The following is a 26,699-nucleotide window of genomic DNA, read 5'->3' as shown; positions in this document are numbered from 1 at the left end:
TGTGTTGGTAGGTGAATTGTAGGGGGTCCAGTGTGGGAGGCAGCATGCTGCAGATGTAGCCCTTGACCAGCCTCAAAACATTTGCTTATTATTGAGGTGTGTGCAACAGGACGCCTGTTGTTCAGGCATATTACCTTGTTCTTTTTTGGTACAGGGACAATGGTGGATAATTTGAAGCAGGAGGGCACTTTACACTGGGAGAGGGAGAGATTAAAAATGTCTGTAAACACACCTGCCAGTCGTGCTGTACGTATCCTATCCTATGTACTAGGGAGAAAGTGAAAGATAGGTTGTAACTGTTATGAATCAGGCAGTGTTTGTGAAGGGTGGAAATTTAAGGTAGTATTACAGAAGTACCTACAGGAGAATTGGCCACTTCTGTTATAAATTACCTGGAATTGTGAAATTTAATGCTAGAGGCTGCAACATGCCTGATGGATAAATTGCTGTTTCACTAACTTGTGTTGAGCTTGTTATGACATGCAGAAGGCCTAGGCATGAAAGGTTGGAATGGAGAATTGGTTGTTAAATTTCTGCTTGCTTCTGTAGTTTTGACATCCTGTACATCAGAGGCATGACTTCAGCTGCTGAAGTCCAAAGCTGTGGAATTCCTCCTCTAAGCCTCCTTGCCTCTCTGGCCTTTGAGAAGTGCCTTAAACCCAGCTCCATTGACCAAACATTTGATGATTTATCCAATTTCACGTGGCTTGATAGCCAATTTTGTTTGTTAATTCCCCTGCAGGGTGTACGGAGACTTTAGCAGTGTTAAATGTATCATATCCACTGACTTGTCTAATTGCTTTCAATGTACAACTTCATAGGAGTCCGGTAGCTTCCTGACTGCAGTGGGTTTCTCATCAGGAAGTGCTGATTTTTTTTTCCCGACAGTTTTTTCCTTTGTGTTCTTTTAATAACTGTGCAGCTGGATCATCTGTAACTTTATTCTGCATTCCTAAAAATGAACATATTAACGTACATTTTTCCCTGCAAGTGACCATCACTATAACTTTCTTTCCACCTGCGTGTAAGTCATTGTGCACAATGGACAAGGAGTTGTATGGGGCTTGGCCATAAGCCTCGGATATTGTTCCTGCTAAATAGAGGGAAGAATATTTTTTTGATAAAGTTGTCAGCAAAGCCATAAAAGGATAAATGTACTCTCATTGGTCACTATATTAGTCACACATAAAGAACTTGCTGTGGTCTTTTGCTCTTGTAGCCCATCCACTTTAAGGCTCAACTTTTGTCTTAGGAGATGCTCTTCGGCACACCACTGTTGTAATGCATGGTTATTTGAGTTACTGTCGCCTTCCTGTCAGCTTGAACCAGTCTGGTCATTCTCCTCTGAGCTCTCATTAACAATTACTTTCACCCACAACACTGCTCACTGGATGCTTTTTTCTTCACCATTTTCTGTAAACTCTAGAGACTGATCTGTGTGGAAAATCCCAGGTGACCAGTTTCTGAGACACTTGAACAACCCCACCTGGCACCAACAGTCATTCCATGGTCAAAGTCACTTAGGTCACATTTCTTCCCTGTTCTGATGTTTGGTCTGAGCATCAACTGAACCTCTTGACCATATCTGCATGCACTTGTGCATTGAGTTGCTGCTACAATTGGCTGATTAGATATTTGAATTAATGAGCAAGTGTACCTGATAAAGTGGCCACTGAGTATGTGCAACAGGTGATATGGTTTCTATTCTGTATGACTGTATACAAGATTATAGTTGTGGAATAGTACAGTACAGAAATGGGCCCTTCATCCTACCACGCATGTGCTGACCTTAATGTCCATGTGCACTAATCCCACGTGCATACATTAAAACCATAATCTGAGTTTTACCTATTTAAAACTATCTAAATATCTCTTGTATGTGGTAATGGTATGATTCCACTACCTGCTTTACCAGTGCAGGTATCAATCACTTTTTGTGTTTAAAAATAAATAAATAAATCTCTCCTCTCAGATCAGAGGAATAAATGACTGCAGATGCTGGAAACTAGAGCGAAAAAAACACTGCTGGAAGAACTCAGTAGGTCAGACAGCCGCCAGAGATTTGGCTCAACCTGAGTTCTTCCAACAGCTTTCTTTAACCCCTCGAATCTCTTTGAGACTCCTCTCTGACTTTAAAACCTATGCTGTCTTTTTTCTTGACAGCCCTTCCAAGGGGGGGAATATTTTAATTGTCTGTGCCTCTATGTATATCTCCACAGATCACCCCTCAGATTCCTTCACTCCTAAGAAAGCAAGCCTAGTTATCCGATCTCTGGCTATGACTGAAGTCCTGTAATCTCAGTAATACCCTTGTGAATGAATCTCCTCTGCACTTTACAGTACAACCACATCCTTCCTATAATGTGATGACCAATAGTACAAGCAGTCTCACCAGTGTTTTGTGAAGGTGTAACATGATGCCTCAACTTTGTTCTAATTGACGACCACTGTAGGATAGCATGCCAAATGCAGCTTTCTTCATCCTTCCTAAGTGTAGGAAGGGAGGCAAGCAGTCTGGTATATCTTCAGGGTGTGCACCAGAAATAATTACATAAATATTTTAAGCACAGATGGAACACATGAACTTCCTAAATCCTTGGATATGTATTGCTTTCTAAACAAATATTGAATCAGGTTTAGAAGAATGTCACCAGAGCTTCTTCAGTGCTCCTCTGTTTGCACCTTGCACAGTCTAATGAGTAGGGGGTGTTAATCACTTGGAAACTATCCCCTTTGAGTTTAACATGGACATGTCTACTTTACTGATCCCCTATGGATCTACATGCACAAAGTGAAGCTCGGTGGCAAAAACTGCCCACTCATGCTGTACAAATTGTACCAGACCAAACCCACAGTACACCATTCTTATCAAGAAAAAGATATGACAACCTTAGCAGTAAAACCCATAATCTGGAGAATTAAACTGATAATGTGATCTAGTCTAGAGTTCAATATCTGAGAATATCTAAGAATAACACAGAAGGCACAAGAGTGGCTCCACTTCATTAGGAGTTCGAGGAGATTAGATTTGTCAAAGACTCTGGCAAACTTCTACAGATATATATATATATATGGTGAAGAGCAGTCAATCTGGTTGTATCACAGCCTGGTATGGAGTCTCCAGTGCACAGGATTGCAAACGGCTTCAGAGGTTTATAGATTCAGGTTTGAAGAACAGCTTCTTCCCTTCAGCCATCAGATTTCTGGATGGTCCATGAATACTACCTCATTATCTTTTGCAATATTTATTTTTGTACTTTGTAATGATTCATATGTTCTGTACTGCTGCTGCAAAACAACTTGTAACAGATGCCGGTGATAAATCTGTTTCTGAAGCTTGTGCAAAGCAACTGGACTCTGTCATTATTGGGGCTGTTTTTCATGGTTGCCAATTAATGTTTGTAGATTAACAGCAACAAGCTGAACTTCACACTCGAACTTCACACTCAAACTTCAGTTCCCTTGACATTCAATAAGATCTTGGCTGGTCCTGTGCTGTATCCATTTTCCCATCCTGTCCTAGTATCCTCTGATTATGTTTGAAGTCCACACAAAATTTGACCTCTTACTTTTCCTGGTCCAAGTCCAAAAAAAATCATGATTACAATATTACAGCTTATTGCAACTTCTGAAAGCAGTAACCAAGCCTTCCCGCTGCCAATTCGAGTTAATATTTTAACTAATCAATGCTTTTGATCACCATTGCACATATACATGGAATGCTGCCACAGGAAAGCTGCATCGATCAGTGACACCACACTCTCTTCTCGCTACTACAGGAGCCTTGGGCTCCCATACCACAAGGTTCAGAAACAGTAATTACCCTACAGCCATCAGGCTCCTGAGCCAGTGTGGATAACTTGACTCACCATACCTCTGAACTGATTCCACAACCACAGATTCACTGTCAAGGACTCTGCAATTCATTCTTGGTATTTTTTTTTATTTTCACCATTCACCTTTTGCACATTGGTTATTTCCTAATATTGATTGGCACCTGATTAGTTCCAATGGTTTAGACAGGGCAGAGTTTGTTAAGTGTGTCTAGGACGGATTCCTGTCACAATATGTTCACAGGCTGACTAGGGGGAATGCCATACTAGATCTAGTATTAGGTAACAAACCGGGTCAGGTAACAGATCTCTCAGGGGGTGAGCATCTGGGGGACAGTGACCATTGCTCCCTGGCCTTTAGCATTATCATGGAAAAGGATCGAAACAGAGAGGACAGGAAAACTTTTAATTGGGGAAGGGCAAATTATGAGGCTCTCAGGCTAGAACTTAGGGGTGTGAATTGGAATGATGTTTTTGCAGGAAAATGTACTATGGACATGTAGTCGATGTTTAGGGATCTCTTGCAGGATGTAGGGATAAATTTGTCCCAGTGAGGAAGATAAAGAATGGTAGGGTGAAGGAACCATGGGTGACAAGCGAGGTGGAAAATCTAGTCAGGTGGAAGAAGGCAACATACATGAGGTGTAGGAAGCAAGGATCAGATGGGTCTATTGAGGAACGTAGGATAACAAGAAAGGAGCTTAAGAAGGGGCTGAGGAGAGCAAGAAGGGGGTACAAGAAGGCCTTGGCGAGTAGGGTAAAGGAAAACCCCAAGGCATTCTTCAATTATATGAAGAACAAAAGGATGACAGGAGTGAAGGTAGGACCGATTAGAGATAAAGCTGGAAAGATAGGCCTGGAGGCTGTGGAAGTGAGCGAGGCCCTCAATGAATACTTCTCTTCGGTATTCACCAATGAGAGGGAACTTGATGATGGTAAGGACAATATGAGTGAGGTTGATGTTCTAGAGCATGTTGATATTAAGGGAGAGGAGGTGTTGGAGTTGTTAAAATACGTTAGGACGGATAAGTCCCTGTGGCCTGATGGAATATTCCCCGGGCTGCTCCACGAGGTGAGGGAAGAGATTGCTGAGCCTCTGGCTAGGACCTTTATGTTCTCGTTGTCCACGGGAATGGTACCGGAGGACTGGAGGGAGGCAAATGTTGACCCCTTGTTCAAAAAAGGTAGTAGGGATAGTCCGGGTAATTATGGACCAGTGAGCCTTACGTCTGTGGTAGGAAAGCTATTGGAAAAGATTCTAAGAAATAGGATCTATGGGCATTTAGAGAATCATGGTCAGATCAGGGACAGTCCGCGTGGCTTTGTGAAGGGCAGATCGTGTCTAACAAGCCTGATAGAGTTCTTTGAGGAGGTGACCAGGCATATAGATGAGGGTAGTGCAGTGGATGTGATCTACATGGATTTCATCTACATGCATTTGACAAGGTTCCACGTGGTAGACTTTTTCAGAAAGTCAGAAGGCATGGGATCCAGGGAAGTTTGGCCAGGTGGATTCAGAATTGGCTTGCCTGCAGAAAGCAAAGGGTCATGGTGGAGGGAGTACATTTGGATTGGAGGGTTGTGACTAGTGGTGTCCCACAAGGATCTGTTCTGGGACTTCTACTTTTCGTGATTTTTATTAACGACCTGGATGTGGGGGTAGAAGGGTGGGTTGGCAAGTTTTCAGATGACACAAAGGTTGGTGGTGTTGTAGATAGTGTAGAGGGTTGCCGAAGATTGCAGAGAGACATTGATAGGATGCAGAAGTGGGCTGAGAAGTGGCAGATGGAGTTCAACCCGGAGAAGTGTGAGGTGGTGCACTTTGGAAGGACAAACTCCAAGGCAGAGTACAAAGTAAATGGTAGGATACTTGGTAGTGTGGAGGAGCAGAGGGATCTGGGGGTATATGTCCATAGATCCCTGAAAGTTGCCTCACAGGTAGATAAGGTAGTTAAGAAAGCTTATGGGGTGTTAGCCTTCATAAGTCAAGGGATAGAGTTTAAGAGTTGCGAGGTAAAGATGCAGCTCTATAAAACTCTGGTTAGGCCGCACTTGGAGTACTGTGTCCAGTTCTGGTCGCCTCACTATAGGAAGGATGTGGATGGATTGGAAAGGGTGCAGAGGAGATTTACCAGGATGCTGTCTGGTTTAGAGAGTATGCATTATGATCAGAGCTGAAGGGAGCTAGGGCTTTACTCTTTGGAGAGAAGGAGGATGAGAGGAGACATGATAGAGGTATACAAGATATTAAGAGGAATAGATAGAGTGGACAGCCAGCGCTTCTTCCCCAGGGCACCATTGCTCAATACAAGAGGACATGGCTTTAAGGTAAGGGGTGGGAAGTTCAAGGGGGATATTAGAGGAAGGTTTTTTTACTCAGAGTGGTTGGTGCGTGGAATGCACTGCCTGAGTCAGTGGTGGAGGCAGATACACTAGTGAAATTTAAGAGGCTACTAGACAGGTATATGGAGGAATTTAAGGTGGGGGGTTATATGGGAGGCAGGGTTTAAGGGTCGGCACAACATTGTGGGCCGAAGGGCCTGTACTGTGTTGTACTATTCTATGTTGTATGTTATTTGTGTATAGTTTTCCCACAAATCCTGTTCTATTTATTTTCCTATAAATGCCTGTGAGAAACTAAATCAAGATAGTGAGTATATGGTCATGTATGTCCTTTGATAATAAATTTAATTTTACTTTTGCTTATATGCCCTCTAATCCAGGCAGCATCTTTGTACGCCTTGTCCTCATCATAGAACATGGAACAATACAGCACAAGAACACAGTGTCGTGCCAAACCACCCAAACACTAATCTCTCCTACCTACACCATGTGGATATCCCTCATCTTGCATCGATGTACATATCGCAATGCCTCTTAAAAGCCTCTAATGTATTTGCCTCCACCACCATCCCAGTTATCTACCGCTCTGAGTTAAAAAAAAAAACACTTGCCCCTCACATCCCACTTGAACCTACTCCCCCACCACCCTTAATGTATTTCCTCTGGCATTAGACATTTCAACCCTGGGCCTCTCATAATCTTGTAAAGCTCTATCAGATCTCCCCTCAGCCTTTGGTGCTCCAGAGAAAACAACCCACGATTGTCCAGCCTCTTGTGATAGCACATGCCCTCTAAACCAGGCAGCATTCTGGTAAGCCTTTTTTGCACCCTCTCCAATGCCCCAACATCCATCCTATAGTGGGGGCAACCAGATCTGTATGCAATACTTCAAATGAGGCTGAACTAGAGTTTTATAAAGCCAAACATTTTAATTCTGATTCCTATTGCAGTTCTGATATGTCAGTCCGTTGCCGCCTCTTGAGCCATGATTAGGCTGTTCTCAGGATGGAGGAGCAACAACTTGTATTCCATCTGGTTAGCCTCCAACTTAATGCCATGAATATTGATTTATTCCCCCCTAAAGTTCCTTGCCGCTCCTTCCTATTTCCCACTCTGGCTTCCTACCTCTTCTCACCTGCCCATCACCTTCCTCCTTCCATTTCTCCTATGGTCCACTTTCCTCTCCTATCAGATCCTTTCCTCTCTTGCACTTTATTTTTCCAACCCAGCTATTGACTGTCACCTTCAAGCTATCCTTCTTCTCCTGACCCCTCATCTTTTTATTCTGGTGTCTTCACCCTTTCTTTCCAGTCCCGAAGCAGGATCTTAGCCCGAAACATCAACTGTTGTTCATTTCCATGGATGTTGCCTGACCTGAGCTCCTCCAGCACTTTGCATGTGATGTTTTGGATTTCCAGCATCTGCAGAATTTCTTGTGTTTAAGACCTAACTAGAGTTTTATAATTACCCAACTCTTAAACTCAATTCCTTGACTCATAAAGGCAAGTGCAACGTGCCTTCGTTACCACCATATCACCATATCTGTGTGGCCACTTTAATGGAACTATGAACATGGAGCCCAAGATCCCTCTGCTTAATGACACTGTTAATTTGGCCAGGTTAAACACTAGCTGCCATTTCTCAACTTGTATCTGCAACCGATCTCCATTCAGTGGTCACTTTGTTTGGTACACCTGTATACCTTGTTAATGCAAATATCTAATCAGCCAATCATGTGGCGGCAACTCAATGCGTAAAAGCATGCAGAAATGGTCAAGAAATTCAGTTGGTGTTCGGACCAAACACAAGAATGCGGAAGAAATATGATCTGAGTGACCCTTGAATGTGGAATGATTGTTCATGTTAGATGCCAAACAAAAGAAAATCTGCAGATGCTGGAAATCTAAGCGACACACACAAAATGCAGGAGGAGCTCAGCAGGCAAGGAAGCATCTGTGGAAAAGAGTACAGTCTATCTTTCAGACTAAGACCCTTCAGCAGGACTGGTCCCTAACCCAGCGGGAGAACAGTGGCGCGCTTGGTGTTTGGACTGTCCAATCAGTTAGAAGTTTATGTCTTAATGGCCGATTTTAAAGGACTGTGAAGCAGTCTCCAATTGCTGAAGAGTCTCAGCCCGAAACATCGATTCTTTTCAATAGATGCTGCCTGGCCTGGCGAGTTCCTCCAGCATTTTGTTCATGTTAGATAGGGTGGCTTGTGAAAATGCTGATCTCCTGGGATTTTCAGACTATGCGGTTGTCTAGAGTTTACAGAGAATGGTGCAAAAAAACAATAAAAAATCCACTGAGCAGCAGTTCTGTGGGTGATCAAAAGAGGTCAGAGGAAAATGGCCAGCCTGGTTCAAGCTGACAGGAAGGTGTGTAACTCATAACCATGCATGTCAAACCTTGAAGTGGATGGGCTACAGCAGCCCATATTCCTATTGGTCATAAATCTGATCCCTAAGAATCCTCTACCACTGAAGTGAAACTCGCTTGTCAATGGTTTCCAGGATTATTCCAGTTTCCCTAGAATATTTGTGTTTAGTCTCACAAGGTAGAGTAGCGGTTAGCACATTACTTTTATAGCACCAGTGTACTGGGTTCAATTCCCACTGCTGTCCGTAAGGAGTTTGTACATTCTTTCCGTGACTGCGTGGGTTTCCTCCGGCTGCTCTAGTTTCCTTCCGCATTCTAAAGATGTATGCCTTAGTTAATTGGTCACATGGGTGTAAGCGTGGGCTTATGCTAGAGGGGCTTGTTACTGTTCTGTGTTTCTAAAATGGAAAAACAAAATAATTAAGAAAAAAAAAGACAACTTTAGCTACTCTCCAGTCCTACGGAATCTTTGCTTTGGTGAGAGAAGAATGAAGGTTTCCTTTATCTCCAAGTGCCCTTGCAAATTGGCAGACTCCACAATGAGCTCCTTATCCCCCATTTCCTTGTTCATAAATACTAATGTAAAGTACTCATTTAGGACTTGACTTTCCTCTGCTTCCAAGCACACATTCCCTCCTTCATCCTTGTGTGATCCTATCTGCTTCCCAGTTATCTTCTTACTTTTGATGTATGGCTTTGGAATTATCTTTAATCCTACTTGCTAATACTTTTCATGGCCCTTCTGACTTCGAGAATTCCCTTGTGTTCTTTTTTGGCTTCTGTATAATCCTCCAAGGGCTCCATTTGATCTTGGCTTCCTAACCCTTAACACATTTCTGTTTTCTTGACTAGCTACCTCTCTTGATATGCAAGGTTCCTTGACCTTGCCACTCTTGTAAGCAAACCAAATTTTAAATGTTTAAATTGAAAAAAAAATACACTTTTGCTCAAAATTGATTTTGGGTAGTGTGTATGTGTGTGTTGAACACCCAAAGATTGTCTGTGCTGCAGTACTGCTGTCTCTTCTCATTCAGCAAGGGCTCCACAGTTGCCCAACCACATTCTGGTTTTAAGTTCCTGTTTAACATTTGCAGCCTCTCGGTTTATATTTTCAACTTTTTTTTCTAAAAAAAAAAGTACTCAACATGAACTGAAAGTTAGTGTTACTGGTTTTCAAATCCTCTTCCACTGCTTTCAAATTAGTCATGTGATGTCAACCTTGAACAGCATTGAAAATGTGCTTACTGTTATAAAACATATCCTTAACCACCTACATTTTGAAGATTAATTTTGACATGTTAAGTTAGCAACAGTCATTTTTAATCTTTATGTTTGATCTTTTCATTGAGGGGAAGTAAATTGAGAAATTCATTCTCATTTGAAGTGCTATTGGCATGATACTGTGCCAGTTTACTCACCTGCTATATGGGGAAGATGTTTATGTTGTTGAAGTCTTTGTGTGTGATTTCTTTCTTTTCCAAGACTTTTCAAATTAACCAGGTGCCAGAGAGATAAAGTGGACTGAATGTTATTCCCTTGTTCAAAAAGGGGGCAAGGATAAGCCTAGAACTAGACCTGTCAATTTTATCTAAACTTTGAACTGGGACAAGATTAACAGTCAGCTGAAGGGAAATGGATTAACTAGAGAAAATGGACAAGCCATCGGTATTCTTCAGAGCCAATAGTGTGTAACGAATTTAATAGAATGTGAGTTAACAGATAATGAGGATGATGCAGTCAAAAAGTGGGCTACATGAACCTTTACAGAGCCTTTGTTCAGGCATTCCATGATAATAGCTTTATCAGCAAAAGTGAAGCAGGTGGCAGAGCAGGGATATTGATAGAAGGTTTGTCAGTTAACAGACACCTGAATGTTATAGTTGATTCTTAGATGGGAGGAAAGTGAACAGTGGCTTCCCCAAATTGGTATTGGTGCCATTGATCTAAAGATCTAGACATGATGGTGTGAGCCACATGTTCTGGATGACACACATCATGGTGGGATTGTGAACTGTGAAGAGGATTGGAGCTCTATAGGAAATATAGCAGCTTCGGATCATGAACAGAATTGTTTGCTTGTTACAGCTCTGATCTCCATCACTGCTATAGTAGGCACTGCAGAAGTCACTCACTCCGGCTCAGGTGTCTGTTCTCCTTTTATGGTCTAGTGGTTGGTGTCGACTGCAGTGTCTTGGGTCAAATGATGTCAGAGTTGAGTGCTCAGCATACTTCAATTGCCTGTTACACACAGAAATGAATGGGGGTGGGGTGGGGAAGAAACTAAGACTGTAAGATATAGGAGTACAGTTAGGCCATTCGACCAGTTAAGTCTGTTCTGCCATCTATTCCCCGCCCCCCCCAACTCCTCTCTCCTGCCTTCTCCTTGTAACCTTTGCCTTTACTAATTGAGTAGCTATCAGTCGCTACTTTAAATGTTGTATACCCAATAGCTTGGCCTCCACAGTCATCTATGACAATGAATTCCACCAATTCCTAACTCTTTGGCTAAAGAAATTACTCCTTATCTCTATTCGAAAGGAGTATCCTTCTGTTCTGTACTGCTCTCTGGTCTGAGACTTACCCACTACTGGCAATGTCTGCGGGTCCACTCTGTCTAGGAGTTTCAATATTTGGTAGGTTTCAATGAGACTTCCCCCTCTGTTCTTCTAAACTCCAATGAGTACAGGCCCAGGGCCATCAAACGTACCTCATACATTAGCCCTTTCATTCTTATAAATCTGCTCTAGATCGTCTCTAATGGCAGCACATCCTTTCTTGGATTAGGGGCCCAAAATTGCTTACAATACTCTGTGTGATCTGACCAGTGCCTTGTAAAGCCTCAGCATTGCATCCTTGCTTTTATATTCTAGTCCTCTCAAAATAAATGCTAACTTTGTAGTTGTCTTCCTTACCACCGAGTCAACCTGCAAGTTAACTGTCAGAAAATCCTGCACGAGGGCACCCAAGTCCTTTCCCACTTCTGTTGAATTTTCTCCCAGTTTAGAAAATAATCTATGCCTTCTACCAAAGTGCATGACCATACACTTCCTTACATTGTATTCCATTTGCCACTACTTTGATTATTTTCCTATTCTGTCCAAGTCCTTCTGCAGGCTCCCTGCTTCCTCATTTTTGTATTATCTGCCAACTCAGTCACAAAGTCTTCAATTCCATCATGCAAGTTATTAAAATATAACGTGAAATGTAGCGAATCTAATACCTCTCTTCTCCAGTAGCCAACCAAGAAATGCCCCTTTATTCTCATTCTTGCCTTCTACCCGTCAACCAATCTTCTTGTACTATCATGGGCTGTATCTTGTTTAGCAGCCTCATGTGGTACCTTGTCAGAGGCCTTCTGAAAATACAATTAAAGAACATCCTCTGACTCTCCTTTCTCTATCTTGTCTGTTATTTCTTAACGGAATTCCAACAGATTTGTGAGGCAGGATTTCCCCTTAATCAAACCATGCTGACTTTGGTCTATTTTATTGTGTCCTTCCAAGTACCCTAAAATGTCATACTCAGTCTAGGCCTCTAACATCCTGCCCACCACTATGTCATACTCAATCAAGGCCTCTAACATGCCAATCGCTATGTCATAGTCAATAAAGGACTCTTAACATCATGGCCACCACTAAGGACAGGCTAACTGGGCTGATAATTTCTTGTCTTTTGCTTCCCTCTCTCTTAAGGAGTGGAGTGACATTTGCAATTTTCCAGTCCTCGGGAGCCATTCCAGAATGTAGTGATTCTTGATTGAACACTACTAATACTTCCACAGTCTCTTCAGCCATCTCCTTCAGAACCCTGGGGTGTAGTCCATCAAGGTGACACCTTCAGACCTTTCAGCTTCTCAAGCACCCTAGGGTGTAGTCCATCAGGGTGATGCCTTCAGACCTCCCAGCTGCTCAAGCACCCTGGGGTGTAGTCCATCAAGGTGACACCTTCAGACCTCTCAGCTTCTCAAGCAGCTTCTCCTTAATGACTGCTTTCACTTCTGCCCCCTGACATTCTTAAGTTCCTGCCAAGTTGCTGGTGTATTCCACAGTGAAGATGGCACAAAATACTTATTTAGTTCCTCTAGTATTGCTTTGTTCCCTATTACCTCTTCAGTGTCATGTTCTAGCAGTCTGATGTCCACTCTTTTTTGCTTTTTGTTCTTTATATATCTGACAAAGTTTTGGTATCGTCTTTTATATTATTGGCTATCTTACCTTCATATTTCATTGCTTCTGTCTTATTACTTTTCTTAGTTGTGTTTTGTTGGTTTGTTGCCTGCTGTGATTATCTCATCTTCCCTTTAGAATTTTTCTGTGGCATTAACTCATCCTGTCTTCCAAATTACTCCAATAACCTCCAGCTGTTACTACATGAACCGTCAACCCTGCTAGTTCAACTTTAGCTAGCTCCTTTCACATGCTTCAGCTATAATACTGAGACATGTGATTTATAGCTTCTCCCTCTTAAACTACAGTGTGGTTTTTAATATACAGTATTTTTGTTTTTGCATGTTTTTTAATCTATTCAATGTATGTAATTGATTATTACTATTTTTATTGTATTTTTTTTTCTCTGCTAGATTACGTATTGTTTTGAACTGCTACTGCTGCCAAGTTAACAAATTTCATGTCACATGCTGGTGATAATAAACTTGATTCTGATCCTGATATGTAAGGCAAAGTGTGATGTATCGAATTCATTCAGCAATTAACTTTAAACCTTTGATCTTTAGTTAATTTTTATTGATGTTTCGAGATCAAGTTTTTGTTGGTTGGGCTGGCATTGGTTATCCATCCTTTATTGTCTTTGGTGAATTGCTGCCTTCAACACCAGCAGAACTGCAGATAAAATACACTCGCAATTCTGTTAGAGAGGAGAGATCCCAGACTAGACCCAGAGATGAAGGACCGGCAATTTACTTCATTCAGGGTGTTCTGTGTTGGTGTGGTGTTTGCATTCTTCCAGTCTTCTTGTTCTTGGTGGTAGTGATAGGGGTGGGGTTTCTTGGAGATGCCTAGGCAAGTGACTGTAGGTTTTTTTCAGATGACTTACCCACTGCAGTTGCTGTGTTGATAGTGGAAATGTTGAGTACAGTATTTAGGTTCATACATGTTGTTGTTAGTAATGGGCTTCTTTGATTTGTACTCCCAGGTAACTGGAGAGCTTATCACCTTTCTAATGTGCTTTTGTAGGTTGTGTGAATGTGAAAGCGATGTCAGGAAGAGAGTCGCCCGCTTCTGTCCAGACCTTGAAACTATGGTGTTTATGTGGTAAATCAGCAACTTAACAGGACTAGTGGTGACCTCCAATGGAATGCCATTGAATATCAAGGATAACGGGTTAGACTCTCTTGTTAGAGATGCTATTGACTGGCAATATTACATGCTATTCATTAGACTGTGCCAAAGCTAAAGAAACTAGAGTTGCAGGGAGATGGGCACCAGAGTACCAAGGCAGATGTGCCAGTGGAATGGTTGTGGGGAAAGATAATATTAATCCTACATACAAAGACAAGTCTAAATGTTGAGCATGGTCGGAAAAATATTTCTATTTGTGTCTATGAGCATGGATCAGCCTGAGGAATTATGACATTGCAGTCATTAGTGTGATAGTGCAAAGGCCATGTCAGAAAGTGAGTTTGTTTCTGGCCAGCTCTTGTAGCCATGATACTTGTGTGGCTCAGTGGATCTTGGAGGGGCAGGACTGACAGCTCAATATTCTAGAGTTCTGTTGTTTTAGCATGATGGAGAGGTAGGCATTAAGGGGAGAGAGGGGAGTGGCATGTATTCGGAGAAAGTATCACCAGTGCTCAGACAGCAGAGACTGAAGGGCTCATCATTTGGGGCTGTATGGATGGAATGGAGGAATAGGAAAGGTATATTATAAGGATTACATTAAGGCTACCCAATAGTTAGTGGGATTTAGGGGAGCAAATTAATATAGAGATAGCAGACAGTTGCAAGAAAAATAATGTTATGATAAGTGATTTTAATTTTCCACTGTTGACTGGGAATCCCAAGCTGGATGGGACTGGATGAGAGAGAGTTTGTCGAATATGTTTATAGAAGTTTCTGTCATTGGTATACGTACATAGGTCCAACTAGACAGAGTGCGATACTGGATCTCCCATTAGGGAATGAGATAGGGCAGGTGACAGAAGTGTGTGTAGGGGAATTCCTTGGATCTAGTGATCATAATTCTGTTAGTTGCAAGGTAATTATGGAGAAGGATAGGTCTGGTCCTCGGAATGAGATTCTAAATAGGAGGAAGGCCAATTTTGATGGCATCAGAAAGGATATGGCAAATGTGGATTGGGGTGGGTTGTTTCTGGCAAAAGGATGCTTGGTAAGTGGGAGGCATTCAAAAGTGAAATAGTACAGAATTTGTATGTTCCTATTGGAATAAAAGGCAAGACTAACTGGTTTAGGGAACTTCTGTTTTCATAGGATATTGAGGCCATGGTTAAAAGATGTAGGCAGCAAGGAACAAATGAGGTACTTAGAGTATAAGAAGTGCAATCAATTCAATGTTAACTTCGAGGACGACGCCAGAGGGTGATGGTAGATGGTTGCTCTCTGACTGTGGGTGTACAGTGGGAATATTGATGGGTCTGTTGTTGTTTGTCATCTATATCAATGATCTAGATGATAATATGGTAAACTGGATCAGCAAATTTGCAGATGACACCATGATTGGGGGTGTAGTGGACAGTAAGGAAGGCTGTCAAAGTTTGCAGTGGGATCTGGGTGAACTTGAAAATAGGATGAAAAATGGCAGAAGGAATCTAATGTAGAGAAGTGTGAGGTATTGCACTTTGGGAGGACAAACCAGGGTAGGACTTGCATAGTGAGTGGTAAGGCACTAAGGAGTGCGGTAGATCAGAGGATCTGGGAATACAGATTGATAATTCCTTGAAAGTGATGTCACAGATAGATAGGGTTGTAAATGGAGCTTTTGGCACATTGATCTTCATGAATCAAAATATTGAGTACAGGACAATATGTTGAAGTTGCTTAAGACATTGGTAAGACCAAATCTGGAGCATTGTGTGCCGTTCCAGTCACTTACCTACAGGAAAGACATCAATAAAATTTGAAAGAGTTCAGTGAAAATTTATAAGGATGTCACCAGGACTTGAGGACCTGAATTACAGGAAAAGATTGAATTGGTTAGGACCTTATTCCCTGGAGTTCAGGAGAATGCGTGGAGATTTGAAAGAGATATTCAAAATTGGGAGGTATATATTTAGTGGCGACTTTATTAAATAACTCCTCTACCTAATATAGTGCCCACTGAGTATATGTTCATGGTCTTCGACTTCAAGGTTCAACATATTGTGCACTTAGAGATGCTTTTCTGTACACCACTTTGGGGAGCAAATCTGCAGCGACTGTGCCTTGCTCTGTGGCTCAGGGAAGGGGGGAGAAGAAGATTCCATATTTAGTGAAGCAGATGAGAGGTTTTGTGGACATGAAAGAGATACCTTGCATGCTGTGTTGTCTCCCAGGTGCCAGGGTCAGGGATGTCCCAAATCAGCTCCACAGCATTCTGGGTGAGCAGGCAGAAGGCATGGTACATATTGGTACCAACGACATAGGTAGGAAAAGGAATTAATTCCTGAAGAGAGAATATAGGGAGTTTGGTAGAAAGGTGAAAAGAAGGACCTCTAGAGTAGTAATCTCTGGATTGCTGCCAGTGAAGTTAAGAATAGGATGATTGGGCAGATGAATGCATGGCTGAGAATGGGGGCAGGGTTTCAGATTTCTGGATCACTGGGATTTCTTCTTCTTGTATGATTTATACGAAGAGGAATGGTTACACTGGATCTTGGGGAGGAGGGGCGGCAACAATATTGTTTGGGAGGGCTATGTGCTGAGAATGGTTCTATTGCTAAAACAAAATGGATTCAAATTCTTAGAAAGAGGTGACGTAAGATCAGAAGATGTAGAACCCTTGTAGGGAGAATTAAGAAACTGCAGGAGTAAAAAGAGCCTGATGGGAGTTGTATACAAGTCTCTGAACAGTAGCCAGGATGTGGGATGCAAGTTACAATGGGAGATAGAAAAGGCATGTAAAAAGGGCAATGTTATGATAATCATGGGGATTTCAGTAAGCAAGTAGATTGGGGAAAATTTTGTAGTGCAGCTTGCAGTTGAACCCACTAGGGAAAAGGCATTTCCTTTCTCTCCCCCTCTCTCCCCCTCTCTCCCCCTCTCTCCCCCTCTCTCCCCCTCTCTCCCCCTCTCTCCCCCTCTCTCCCCCTCTCTCCCCCTCTCTCCCCCTCTCTCCCCCGATTATCTATTGATGTCTATTATAAACCCATGCATTTTCACAGCTACTTGTACAGTACCTCCTCCCACCTTGTTAATTCTAAAAACGCCATCCCCTTCTCTCAATTCCTCTATCTCCATTGCATCTGCTGTCAGGATGAGCTTTTTCATTTCAGAATGAAGGATATGTCCTCCTATTTAAAAATAAAAAGGGGCTTCCCTTCCTTCACCATCAACATTGCTCTCAACAGCATCTCTTCCATTTCACGCATGTCTGCTCTTATCCCATCCTCCTGCCACCCTACTTAGGGATAGGGTTCCTCTTGTCCTCACCTAACACCCCACCAGCCTCCGTGTCTACATAATTCTCCAGAACTTCTGCCATCTCCACTGGGATCCCACCACCAAGCACATCTTTCCCTCCCCCTTACTTCCTGCTTTCTGCAGGGATCACTCAGTACATGACTCCCTTTTCTATTCATTCCTCCCCACCGATCTCCCTCCTGGCACTTAACCTTGCATGCAGAACAAGTGCTACACCTGCCCCTACATCACCTTCCTCACTACCATTCACAGCCCCAAGCAGTCCTTCCAGGTGAGGCGACACTTCACCTGTGAGTCTTTTGGGATCATATACTGCATCCGGTCCTCCCAGTGTGGCCTCCTGTAAATCGGTGAGACCCAATGTAGATTGGGAGACCACTTTGCTGAGAATCTGCGCTCTGTCCGCCAGAAAAAGCAGTATCTCCTGCGTCCACCTATTTTAATTCCACTTCCCATTCCCATTCCAATATGCCAATCCATGGCCTCCTCAACTGTTGTGATGAGGCCACATTCAGGTTGGAGGACCAATACCTTGTATTTCATCTGGGCAGCCTCCAACTTGATGGCATTAACAGCAATTTCTCGAACTACTGGTAATGCCCCCCACTGTTTCACCATTCCCCATCGCCGTTTCCTCTCTCACCTTATCTCCTTGCCTGCCCATCGCCTCCCTCTGGTGCCCCTCCTCTCCCTTTTTCTTCCATGGCCTTCTGTCTTCTATTAGATTTCCCCCTTCTCCAGTTCTGTATCTCTTTCACCAATCAACTTCCCAGCTTTTTACTTCACACCCACCTCAGTTTCACTTTTCACCTTGTTTCTCCCTCCCTTTCTCCCACCACCCCCCAACCTTTTAACTCTACTCATCTTTTTTTGCTCCAGTCCTGCTGAAGGGTCTCTACCTGAAATATCAACTGTTCTCTTTTCCATAGATGCTGCTTGGCCTGCTGAGTTCCACCAGCATTTTGTGTGTGTTGCAGGAAAAAGGCAATTCTGCATTGGGTGTTGGTAATGAACCAGATTTGACTAGGGAGCTTAAGGTAAAGGAGAGGCAGTGATCATAATATGATAGAATTCGCCCTGCAGTGAGTGAGAATACGAATGTGTGTATATGTGTTTATATATAACTAAGGCATCCATTAGTCTTGCGAGACCATGGATCTGCACCTGGATAGTCTTCACTCTCCAGGGCAAAGGCCTGGGCAAGGTTGTATGGAAGACCAGCTGCAAGTCTCCCCTCTCCATGACACCAATGATGTCCAAGGGCATTAGGACCCATACAGCTTGGCACCAGTGTCGTCGCAAAGCAATGTGTGATTAAGTGCCTTGCTCAAGGACACAACACATTCCCTTGGCTGGGGCTCGAACTCACGACCTTCAGGTAGCTAGTCCAATGCCTTAACCACTTGGGCACATGCTCACACATGTCTTTATGTATACAATCAATTGTAAAGGGAATTGGAGAGACGTGAGAGGAGCTGGCCAAGATTGATTAGAAGGGGTACTAGCAGGCATGACAGTGATGGCTGGAGTTTCTGGGAGCAATTTGGAGGTGCTGGAGAGATACAGTACATCCCAAAGATGAAGTATTCTAAAGGGAGGATGACACAGCTACCGCTGTCCAGGGAAGTCAAAAAAAGGGGTATATAATATTCCAAAAATGAGTGGAAAGGTCGAGGATTGGGAAGCTTTTAGAAACCAACATAAGTCAACTAAGAAGCCATAAGGAGAGAAAAAATGAAATATGAAGGTAAGCTAGGCAATAATACAAGAGGATAACAAAATATTTTTCAGATATGTGAAGAATAAAAGGGGTGAGAGGTGATATCGGACAGTTGGGAAATGACACTGAAGAGGTAGTAATGGGGGCCAGAAACGGCGGACGATCTTAATAATCATTTTGTGTCAGTCTTCACTGTGGATGACACCAGCACTATGCCAGAAACTTGGGAATGTCAAGGGGCAGAAGAGATTATTGCTATTACTCAGAAGAAGGTGCTTGGAAAGGTCTGAATGTAGATCAGTCACCTGCAACAGATGCAGTACACCACAGGGTTCCGAAATGGGTATCTGAGGAGGCATTAGGAATGATCTTTCAAAAATCACTGGGATCTGGAATGGGAGAACTGGTAAATTCCAAATGTTACTCCACCCTTTAACTAGGGAGGGATGTAGAAGGAAGGAAATTATGGGCCAATTAGCCTGACTTCAGTGGTCCATTATTAAGATTTGGAGTCCATTATTAAGAATGAGATATTAGGGTAATTGGAGGGAAAAGATGAAATGGCTCAAAGTCAGCACGGTTTCCTTATGGGGAAAGTCACGCCTGAAAAATCTGTTGGAATTTTTTTGAGGAAATATCGTGCAGATATACAAAGGAGAGTCAGTGGATGCTCTTTACTTGGATTTACATCTGAGGCCAGATAAGAGCCCATGGTACTATACAGGAAGGTTGCTAGCAGAGAAGATTGGCTGATTGGCAAGAGGCAAAGAGTGGAAACAAGGGGGGGGGTAGTTTCTGGTTGGTTGCCAGTGACTAGTGGTGTTCTGCAGGGATTGGTGTTTGGACTGCTTTTCATGTTATATATCAGTGATCTGGATGACGGTATTGATTACTTTGTGGCCGTGTTTGCCGATGATTCAAGAATTGTCTACAGGGGTATTGAGACAGATTTGAAGAATGGGCAAAGAAGTGCAGATGGAATACAGTGTCAGCAAGTGTACAGTCAAGTAGATGAAATAAAAGCATAGACTATTTTCTTTTTTTTTGGTGCGTCTGTGTGTGTGCAATGTTGGCGGGACGATGTTTTCATGCCTTTACAAGGCAGAGAGAGAGAGAGACTGTGTGGTGCACCACTCCCCACACAGACATTTCGCAGCACTTCCCTTTATTTTACGGGGTCGAGTTGCGATCTCGACACTCAACCCTGCATGGATGGAGGCATACCCGGGAGCAGACACGGCTGGGTTTGAACCCGGGAACCTCCGTTCCAGAGTCTGGCGCTGATGTCATTGTGCCACCAGCCGGCCCAGACTATTTTCTAAATGAAGAGAAAATTCTAAATTTTGAGGTGCAAAGGGATTTGGGAGCCCTCATGCAGGATTTCCTAGAGGCTAATTAGCTGGTTGACTCAGTGGTGAGGAAGGCAAGTGCAATGTTAGCATTCATTTCAAGAGGAATAGAGTTTGAGTCATAGAAAAGTTCAGCACATAAACAGGCCCATCTTGTATAAACTGCGAACACAAAATACTCTGCAGATGCTGGGGTCAAAGCAACACTCACAACATGCTGGAGGAACTCAGGTCAAGCAGCATCCGTGGAAATGATCAGTCAACGTTTTGGGCCGGAACCCTTCGTCTGGACCCTTCATAGTCCTGATGAAGGGTTCTGGCCCGAAATGTTGACTGATCATTCCCGCGGATGCTGCCTGACCTGCTGAGTTCCTCTAGCGTGTTGTATAAACTGCTGACTCCCATCAACCTGCACTGGGACCATAGCCCTCTATACCCCTACCATCCATGTACCTATCCAAACTTCTCTTTAATGTTGAAATGGAGCTCACATGCACCACTTGTGCTGGCAGCTCATTCCACACTCTCACATCTGTCTGAGTGTAGAAGTTTCCCCTTGTATTCCCCTTAAACTCCCCCCCCCGCTTCGCTCTTAACCCATGACCTCTGGTTGTAGTCTCTCCCAACCTCTGGAAAAAGCTGCTTGCTTTACCCTATCTATACCCCTCATAAGGCAGTGCTTAGCACAGTACCAGTGACCTGGGTTCAATTTGAATAGAGAAATTGTAACTGTGTGCCTGGCTGCCTGGAGGTCCTCAAGGAAGTCATATTGGACAAGCCTGGCGTGAATAAGGAAATGAATGAATTAGTATTGGTGAAAAGCACAGCAGGTTAGCTGCTCTGGCAGAGAGCTGGCACAGCTAGAATGGGCCAGATGGCTTCTGCACTGTACTCATTGTCTGATATTATATATATATCATGGACAAGGATAGATCTGGTCCTAAGGGTTGAGGTTCTGAACTGGAAGAAGGCCAAATTTGAAGAAATGAGAAAGGATCTAAAAAGCGTGGATTGGGACAGGTTGTTCTCTGGCAAGGATGTGATTGGTAAGTAGGAAGCCTTCAAAGGAGAAATTTTGAGAGTGCAGAGCTTGTATGTTCCTGTCAGGATTAAATGCAAAGTGAATAGGAATAAGGAACCTTGGTTCTCGAGGGATATTGCAACTCTGATAAAGAAGAAGAGAGAGTTGTATGACATGTATAGGAAACGGAGTAAATAAGGTGCTTGAGGAGTATAAAAAGTGCAAGAAAATACTTAAGAAGGAAATCAGGAGGGCTAAAAGAAGACATGAGGTTGCCTTGGCAGTCAAAGTGAAGGATAATCCAAAGAGCTTTTACAGGTATATTAAGAGTAAAAAGGATTGTAAGGGATAAAATTGGTCCTCTTGAAGACCAGATTGGTCGGCTATGTGCGGAGCCAAAAGAAATGGGGGAGATCTTAAATGGGTTTTTTGCATCTGTATTTACTAAGGAAACTAGCATGAAGTCTATGGAATTAAGGGAAACAAGTAGTGAGATCATGGAAATTGTACAGATTGAAAAGGAGGAGGTGCTTGCTATCTTAAGGCAAATTAATCCCCAGGACCTGATAGGGTATTGCCTCGGACCTTGAAGGAGACTAGTGTTGAAATTGCAGGAGCCCTGGCAGATATATTTAAAATGTCGGTGTCTACGGGTGAGGTGCCGGAGGATTAGAGAGTAGCTCATGTTGTTCTGTTGTTTAAAAAAGGATCGAAAAGTAACCCGGGAAATTATAGACCAGTAAATTTGACGTTGGTAGTGGGTAAGTTATTAGAGGGAGTACTAAGAGACAGGATCTACAAGTATTTGGATAGACAGGGAGAGTCAACATGGCTTTGTGCGTGGTAGGTCATGTTTGACCAATCTATTGGAGTTTTTCGAGGAGGTTACCAGGAAAGTGGATGAAGGGAAGGCAGTGGATATTGTCTACATGGACTTCAGTAAGGCCTTTGACAAGGTCCCGCATGGGAGGTTAGTTAGGAAAACTCAATCGCTAGGTATACATGGAGAGGTGGTAAATTGGATTAGACATTGGCTCAATGGAAGAAGCCAAAGAGTGGTAGTAGAGAATTGCTTCTCAGAGTGGAGGTCTGTGACTAGTGGTATGCCACAGGGATCAGTGCTGGGTCCATTGTTATTTGTCATCTATATCAATGATCTGGATGATAATGTGGTAAATTGGATCAGCAAATTTGCTGATGATACAATGATTGGAGGTTTAGTGGAAAGTGAGGAAGGTTTTCAAAGCTTGCAGAGGGACTTGGACAAGCTGGAAAAATGGGCTGAAAAATGGCAGATGGAGTTTAATACAGACAAGTGTGAGGTATTGCACTTTGGAAGGACAAACCAAGGTAGAACATACAGGGTAAATGGTAAGGCACTGAGGAGTGCAATAGAACAGAGGGATCTGGGAATGCAGATACAAAATTCCATAAAAGTTGCGTCACAGGTAGGTAGGGTTGTAAAGAGAGCTTTTGGTACATTGGCCTTTATTAATTAAAGTATTGAGTATAAGAGCCGGAATGTTATGATGAGATTGTATAAGGCATTGGTGAGGCTGAATCTGGAGTATTGTGTTCAGTTTTGGTCACCAAATTACAGGAAGGATATAAATAAGGTTGAAAGAGTGCAGAGAAGATTTACAAGGATGTTGCCGGGACTTGAGAAACTCAGTTACAGAGAAAGGTTCAATAGGTTAGGACTTTATTCCCTGGAGCGTAGAAGAATGAGGGGAGATTTGATAGAGGTATATAAAATTATGATGGGTATAGATAGAGCGAATGCAAGCAGGCTTTTTCCACTGAAGCAAGGGGAGAAAAAAACCCAGAGGAAATGGGTTAAGGGTGAGGGGGGAAAAGTTTAAAGGGAGCATTAGGGGGGTGCTTCACACAGAGAGTGGTGGGAGTATGGAATGAGCTGCCAGGTGAGGTGGTAAATGTGGGTACTTTTTTAATATAGCCCCCCCTGGCCAGCCTCAGGGTCGCTTGGCTCACTGTCGTCTAGGGAAACAGCCCTGGGCCCCGCCGAACTGGGTAATTAGTTTGTGTGGATGCTGTGTGATGTACCCCACCCCGCCCAGATAACAGACAATGCACCAGATACGTTTAAATGATTTACAGTTTATAGATATTACTGGAACTATATAATTAATAGAGAATAAAATATAAAAGGAAAATAAAAGGTGCCACACTTATCAAAGTTCAATCACTTCGTGCACAAACAGTTGGAGCTCAGGACCCTTCTTCTTCACCCTGCGACCCCTTGGGCCACCTCAACCGGCCGCCTGGGACCAACAACGGTGGTCGACCAGATGCTCCACACGAGTCCATCTCTGTCTCCTCTCCTCGCCGAACGCCCTGCTCGGGGTCTGACCCCGTTAGCAGACATCACAGCACCTGGTCCATCCTCTGTCTCTCTCTCTCCCACCTTCTGCCCCAAAGAATATCTTCAGATACACCAAAAACATAACAACCACAGCCTAACCCAAAACAAGCTGCTAACGCAAGAACTTTCTCAGCTTTTAACATAACAAAGAAGCATTCCCAAGTATAACATAACAAAGAAGCCATTTTAATTAGCCTACGCAGTAACGTAAAAAATGAAACCCCCTTACACTTTCCCCCCGCCAAATGAAGTCATGACTTCTCAAGTCCTCATGATTTCTAAATAACTCGCCAACCAGTCCTGCAGACACACAACACACACATACACAGATACACACAGTGACAGTGCCCCCCAACAGTGGACCTTACGCCCATCCCACGGGCGCTACATAGGCCAACCTATCTGGGAGCTTCCTAATCCTCCGAGACCTCCGTACCCCCTCACCTAAACCCTAAAGGCTCAGACACTACTAGGGATATCTTGGGCCTGCCTGCCAACTCCTCTTTCACTCAGGCCACCATTACAACTCGGAGCCCCATGCCCTGTGTCCGGGGCCAAGCTTCTTTTCCTTCCTGGTCCTGCCGCAACTCAGACTGCTCACAGCTAGCCCTCCCCACTACACCTGACTCAGTGAGAGAAGGGCCAAAAGTCTCTTCCTCAATCATGGGGAAATTAGCGAAGGGCAGCATGTACCACATGTCCAGCACATCATCCTTCGAATCCGTATTCTTCCTCATTCCCTCGATCAGTAACTGCTGTTTAGGTTTCTCCAAACTGAAACATTTAGTCGGGGCTACCCCTTCAGCCTCCTGCAGTCGATACGTCAGCTGCTTCGGGGACTCCTTCAACTCTTGCCACAGCCTCCGCCGCTCTATCTTAGGGTTCTTGGCCATCTCAATCTGGGACGCAGTTACCCCACCAGCTTCTCCCACCCTGACCTGAAAAGCAGCAGTTAAAGGATGTTCAGTCTCCATTTTTTTTCTTCCTGATGACGTCTTCCAGGTCAACTTTCAGTTTTTCCACTTCATTTAAACTGTCGATAGTCATCTTCAGGTTCCTTTCAAGCATCCACCTCCCTTTTCCGAGATTTGTCCTCCATTTCTTCACCTCCTTGAGTGTAGTCAAACTCCCCTCCCTGGGCTCTGGGTTTTCTGTTGGTCTTAGTCAGAACACTTCCTTGATCTTCCCCAGCTTGTAAGTCTTCCAATCTTTTCTGAATCGATGTCTTAAGTTTCTGCTGATCCCTTCACAGGTGGGTCATTGTTTCTTCTCGCTGGATTAATTCATCAGTACATGACCGCAGTGTCAGCTCGGAATTCCGTTGCTCCTTCTCCACGTTGACGAGCGTGAATTCCAAGTCTGCAATGGTCGTCCCACAAGTGCGGCACTCAGTCTCCAGCCGGCATTTCTGAGCACTCAGTTCAGCAGTGCAAATCCCCTCTCTCCCCTGTGTCTCATTCAGATTGTCGACCTGGGTTTCCATCCCCAGGTCCACCACCATCTGTTCCAACACCAGGAAGTTCAACTGGTACGTCGGGTCATTTTTTTCACATTGCACCAAACTCCTCCGGCCAAAACCTCCTCCACATGTGACACTTCGCTTCTGTCACCCGGGCTCAGCCATTTGCCTCGCCTCATAGTCCCCCCAGGCGAATCCAAGCTCTAGGCGGTCATCCACATACGCCAAAAATCCACACACCTTCACTTCCCCCATGGTCTTCCTCATGCCCCGCGGGAAGGATGCAGGGGCTCCGGATATGCCGTTGGGCATCTTTTTGGATTGGAAGAATCCTAGGGAACTAATAATGGCCGTCGTTGGCTCAACAGCCACATTCCTCAGGATCTGGCAACATCCACCCCTCAGATGCAGCACATTAAACCACGTCGCATAATCCACACACACGCTGCCTTCATCTTCCACACCGCCAGGGTCCAGTTGCTGCGACCTCTCTCTCACTGAGGTGTCTTCAGCGGTCAACTCCCCTCCCTCGTGGTAGTTCGGAGCATCTACTAAGAGGGTCTCACCCTCAGCTACTTTCCCCAGGCCGTACCACCGCTGGGTCTCGTTTAAATTCGGTACTGGCTCGAGGCTACTACGTACGTCCTCAGAAGCAACTCGACACGCTGGGTGCCCAGACAATGCCCTCATGAACTCCAGGGTCATTAACCAATCATCATCTTCTGGATAACTACTGCCACTAGTACTCAAACTCTCCGGTGCCCTTGTGGTTGTCAAGGGTAAATGCTTCAGACACCAGTTGTAAAACGAACTGTACAACAACTTGACCTGCGCCCCGGGGTCGAGGATGGCTTTAGCATCGCTTCCCTCTATCCGTAACGACACCCTGGGGCGTGGTCCCTCTAGGCCTTCAGGAATAGGGTCTTTTCCTTTTGGAAGTTCATTGGTACATTGCTGGGAACGTGCTTCCTCAGAGGTCCCAAGCCGTTTCCCCACTGGGCCTCCACTAAGTTTCCCGACACCTCTCTGATCAGCTGAACAACTGAAGGAGGGGCTGATGCCCTGATATGATCCCCCTGGCACTGCAAGCAATTTAGCTGTCCTCTTAGCCAGAGAAGACACACTGAAAACTTTTCCCCCTGTGTAAGTGAACCTGACAGCTCTAACACCATCACCAGCCTGCCTACTTAAACTTTCAATCAATCGCTGTCGCTCTCCCTCAACTGTGCACTGCCAATCATCTAACAACTGAGAGATCCGCTCCGCCTACGTCTCGCATGCCTCTGCCCCTCTTGGGGTAGACACTATCCCAAACGTCGGGCGGAGCCTGCCAGAGCTAGAACATTTATTCGCAGACACTACCTCCAAATCAGACCACTCTTTTCTCTCTCTCCCAACAGCATGGACAGCCCCGAGTTCCACCTCCAACTCGTCAATGCTAGTCTGAACTCGAACAAAGACCTCACCCACCACGCATACAGCAATAACCAGTAAATAACCCACAGAGACACACGTTACTGATTTAAACAGGGCACCCACACAGCATACCAGTAGATCCAATCCTGGACAAAAGCCCATACAGTGTAGTGCCCCGGCCAGCCTCGGGGTTGCTCAGCTCG

General features: G+C 44.1%; 1 protein-coding gene across 2 annotated transcripts in view; it reads left to right on the top strand.

The window, feature by feature from the left end:
• The window catches only part of LOC140202856 (protein kinase C beta type), a 379,624-nt gene that overhangs the window by 39,173 nt on the left and 313,752 nt on the right, over positions 1–26,699 (top strand). The window lies entirely within an intron of this gene.

The sequence above is a fragment of the Mobula birostris genome, chromosome 9, assembly GCF_030028105.1.
Source record: "Mobula birostris isolate sMobBir1 chromosome 9, sMobBir1.hap1, whole genome shotgun sequence".
NCBI lineage: Eukaryota > Metazoa > Chordata > Chondrichthyes > Myliobatiformes > Myliobatidae > Mobula > Mobula birostris.
This window is presented reverse-complemented; position numbering and strand designations above follow the sequence as displayed.